Source organism: Lepus europaeus, unplaced genomic scaffold, assembly GCF_033115175.1.
Source record: "Lepus europaeus isolate LE1 unplaced genomic scaffold, mLepTim1.pri SCAFFOLD_196, whole genome shotgun sequence".
In the NCBI taxonomy this organism is placed as follows: Eukaryota; Metazoa; Chordata; class Mammalia; order Lagomorpha; family Leporidae; genus Lepus; species Lepus europaeus.
This window is the reverse complement of record NW_026909089.1, coordinates 260,487-265,208: the sequence shown is the minus strand read 5'-3', so window position 1 is coordinate 265,208 and position 4,722 is coordinate 260,487. Positions and strand designations below refer to the sequence as shown.

General features: G+C 37.8%; 1 pseudogene; it reads left to right on the top strand.

Moving 5' to 3' along the window:
• Positions 1 to 1,970: 1,970 nt before the first annotated feature.
• On the top strand, positions 1,971 to 3,070 carry LOC133754556 (protein GOLM2-like; annotated as a pseudogene).
• Positions 3,071 to 4,722: the final 1,652 nt, after the last annotated feature.

The window sequence follows — 4,722 nt, the reverse complement described above, 5'->3', positions numbered from 1 at the left end:
TCTAAATTTTCTGTTTAGTTCCTTTTTATAATTTCTGTCTGCTAATTGATACCTTTTATTGAATGAAATACTGATCTCATACTGTGCTTTAGCCCTGACATATCATTTCCTCTAAGTCTTTGAGCAATATAAAAGAGCTGAATTAAAGTCCTTGTATAGTTAAGTCTATTGTCTGCTTCTTCAGAAGCAGTGTCTATTGATTACCCTTTCTTTTCCTGCATGTAGGTTATAATTACTTATTTACTTTTAAAATAATTTTTGTTGCAAACTAGATATTTTAAATAAAATCATGTGGCTATAGTCACCATACTGTGCAACAGAATATCAGAACTTATTTATTCTTTTTAATTTTCTTAGATTTATTTTATTTATTTGAAAGACAGCAAGACAGAGAGAAGGAGAGACAGAGAGAAGAGATCTTCCTTCTGCTGGTTCACTCTCCAAATGGCTGCAATGCCCAGGTGGGCTAGATCAAGGCCAGGAGCCAAGAATTCTATCCAGGTCTCCCATGTGGGTGGCAGGGGCCCAAGTGCTTAGGCTATCCTCTTTCCCAGCTGTATTAGCAGGGAGCTGGATTGAAAATGAAGCAACCAGGACTCAAACTGTTACTCTTATATGGGATGCTGGCATCGCAGGTTGTGATGTAACCTGTTGTGCCACAATGCCTGACTTTATTTCCCTTTTCCAACTGTAACAGTATCCTCATTGAACAGAAAGGTTGTTGTTGAATAATTTTTAAAACTAACTCTGTAGAACCTATATTTCTTGTTATTTTTAGTAGCTGAAGTCTCTATAGAAATTTCCTGAAATGCTTGAACCAGTAAGTTTCCTAGTCTATGCTAGGGGGCTTTCTGCAAGTTGGGCATTCCTTCAGCAGTCATCCAGGCAATTTACTACTTTGCTGGCCTTGATTTCCTGCTTACTTCAAACCTTGAGGTCACCCAGAGGTGACAGCTTCAAGCTTTCTCACATCTTTCCTGAGCAAGCTGACAGCTCTGGGCGTTATGTTCAGTGCTGTTCATTTAGGTGGCCATCTACAGTCTCAGGAGTGTATCAGAACTATTCAGAACCTTTATGAATATCTCACTCCTCAGATTTTCCTTTTAGTTTTTTTTTTTTTTTGGACAGGCAGAGTGGATAGAGAGACAGAGAGACAGGTCTTCCTTTTCACCGTTGGTTCACCCTCCAATGGCTGCTGCAGCCGGTGCATCGTGCTGATCCGAAGCCAGGAGCCAGGTGCTTTTCCTGGTCTCTCATGCGGGTGCAGGGCCCAAGGACTTGGGCCATCCTCCACTGCCTTCCCGGGCCATAGCAGAGAACTGGCCTGGAAGAGGGGCAACTGGGATAGAATCCAGTGCCCCAACTGGGACTAGAACCCTGTGTGCCGGCGCTGCAAGGCGGAGGATTAGCCTGTTAAGCCACGGCACCGGCCCCTTTTAGTTTTTGATGAGCTGTTTTTTGTTATCCACCACCTCAGGTTGCTGGTTGCTCAGTTAAACAATTACCTTTAAATGTTTTGAACAAATGCCTCTAAGGAATGGGCCTCTTCATACCAAGTGAGCTCTGATTAGTTCAAATAATCTTATAGGTAAAGTCCTCCAAAAAACCATCATCCACATCAGATAATGACAGTGTTCTGGGGCTAAAGCTTTGACAGAACCATAACCCAGTTGACTTATTTCACAGTGTGGTTTTTCAAAGCTACCATGCAGTTGGAGAGAGAGGGATGGGTATAGGACAAGTTAAAATGCCATTGAGGCACTTTGACCATTTTGAGTAGCTATTTTTCTGGTGTATATATGTTCCATAGATTGTACAGGCCTTTAGTTAGCTTCATGTGTTCTGAAAAAGTTGATTCTATAATTATTGTAAATTTTTCACTGATATGTGGGACAGAGAATTTTCTCAGAGACCTGAGCTTCTGCTTGCAAATTGCTGTGAAGCCTTAGGGTACAGCCCAGTTTGACCCCATGCTGGGTTTTGAGGCCAACCCAAGGGCTGGCTGTCTGCCCTCCTTTATGCTGCTGGTGCTTCTGGTAGTGATTGTTTTCCTGGCCTTTACTACTAGAGCACTTCTTCCTGACACATCTTGCTTCCAGAGAAGGAGACGGAGCCGCAGGGCCAGGTTCAGTGCACAGAGATGGCCCGCAGGCATCTGAAGAAGTATATCTGAATATCTCTTGCTCTTGGTGGGCAGGCATAAGAAACAGATGTACCAGAGGGGCCAAATTATGGTCACCTCACCAGCAACCTACTGGCTGGGAGGGTCTGGGGAAGAGATGCGAAGATGACAAGGTTAAACTACAGAACAGCATTTCATATCAGGTAGCAGACCTACATCATTTAAAGGGGTAACTTGTTGAGCTTAATCAGGAGTTTCTTCCACAAGAAGATCAGCTTCAGCACTACAGACAGAAAAGTACTTTCCTTGTGCAGTGGTTAGCATATGATACTTTTCAGTGTGGACAGCAGGTCAAGGAATTAAGAGCATGATATGAAGAAAAATTAGCAGACCAATTTTTTCAACAAAATCAAGAGACTCACAAAGTTCAAGCAAATGATGGAGAATAATCAGGTGTGAATGATCATGTAGTAGCTAAAAATATTCCAAAAGTAGCTGAGAATGAAGAACCCCCAAGTTATACTACATATGGGAAAGAACAAATCAAAGAGGTGGTGATGTGGGATGGCTGGAATAGAAGAGAATGACCTAGTGATGATCTTCCCACTGCTTTAAAGAGGACTTCTATTTCAGTTTCTGAACATGGAACTCATCAAACAATTTCCCATCTTCCAAGTAGACAACCTCTGTCCACAAATTTGGCTGAAGATGCACAGGTGAACCACAGTGCAAACCTTGGTACTCAAAACAGAACCCTTCTAACATTCTTCAGCATTTAACTAGAGGCCCAAACTTGGAGAGTGAACCCAGAATTCTAACAGCTGTACTAAACAGACTTCCAAGGATAAATTTGGTGTCTTCCATAAATTGAAGCAAAACGATGAAGAATGAGAGCTTCAGGTGGACTTTGCAAACTGTGAAAAGCAGCATTTCAATGATGTCCTTTAAATCCTAAGGAAAAACTTAAAAAAACATAAAGTACTGTAAAATGAAATTTCTACTCCATCATTTTTACTTTTTTTAAATAAAGATCAGTTCTATGGGTTGTAAAGATACATTGAGATAGATTTAAGGAATATTTTAATGAATCAATATATCCATGTATATATGTGAACCTTTTCCTATTATATTCTCTAAGTAGACACTTTATTTGTTATGTTACGGTTGAGCCAAAACAGTTAATCTTTGCATTTAAAGCAAACTACTGTGTTTTTCACATTTTATTGAGCCCAATAATTCTTTCCACTAGTAGACAAGCAAGGAAAAATTGTTGTACATTTTATGTTTCACATAGTTTAATTAGAGTGAGAACAGTTACTCAGTTGGAAACTTTTTATGTAGTAATGTATTGTTAGCCCAACAGATGTTGAATATATCTATCCCTTATTTCATGATCTTCAAGGAGTTATACCTATAATAATTACATAAAAAAGGGGAAATGGAAAATAAACACTGGACAACATGTGTACAAAATTCCCTCCCTACTCCTGTTATTTTACATGAGTGCTAATGTGTTTTGGCAAATAAGTTTTCAGTTGGGGCCTGCTAAGACATGACAGTATTTATGAGTTATATCTTATATCTTACTTGGTTCTTGAACTTGTGGAATGCAGGATTCATATGTATTTTCAGTTTTTATTTTTTCCTCAAGTAACACCAGTACTGCTTCACTATGGCCATCACTAGCTAATTTTTTTATATTTTCATAGTTCAGACTGGTGAAGATATTTGTGATTGAAATGCCAGATCCTGAAAGGGGCTAAATCTACTTTGAAATGAATCTGCAATCAGGATTTCAAAGCTTTTCTGATCATTTTAGTGATCTTTTATGACTAGACTTTTTCAGAAGTACTACATAAAGAATTTTAGCATGTTTTTATAAATGCACAAATAAATGTAAGTACAGTGAGGTCCCCTACTATTTTATTAAAGTAGCTTAAAATTTATAACAAAAACGAATCATTGTCATTAATATGTTAGTTAAGAACACATAAAGCTCATATTTGTTAGACTTACAAAATTATTTAAATGTATTTGCCTTTTATTTAACTCTATTTAATAAAATGTATAAGCTAGCTAATCCCTGTTCTCTGATTTATATCATTTTAAAAATCTTATCCCACCTCCTAAAACAAAAAGTTTTAATCATAAATAGAAATTTAAGATTGTCAACCCTGTTTTTCAGAAGGATGACTGTTAATTGCACACAAACAACATGAAATGCATTTCCCCCTAGTACTAATATTTCAGTCAAAATTCAGACTAACAGTGGCTAAGAGATAGGTCATTCACTTGCTGAGGTGCTCCAATTCTTAAACTTCAGCTTCAAATTAATTAATGACCATGAAAAGATGCAATAATCTACTGTTTTTCCCACATTGTCAAACAATCCATGACTTTATCGTAATTAGAATCAGGCCATATTTAAGAAGTATTATGGTTCACAGAATTTTTTAAATGTAATTAAAGGGAAGTGACATACATCTTTTGGGCCTTAGTGTGAGGAGATGAATCTAAAAATACTCCTAGTTGTACTTCTTTCTATTTAATTTTGTAAAATCTGTACAAAAGAAAATCATGAAATTACCTTAGTTGCTTTG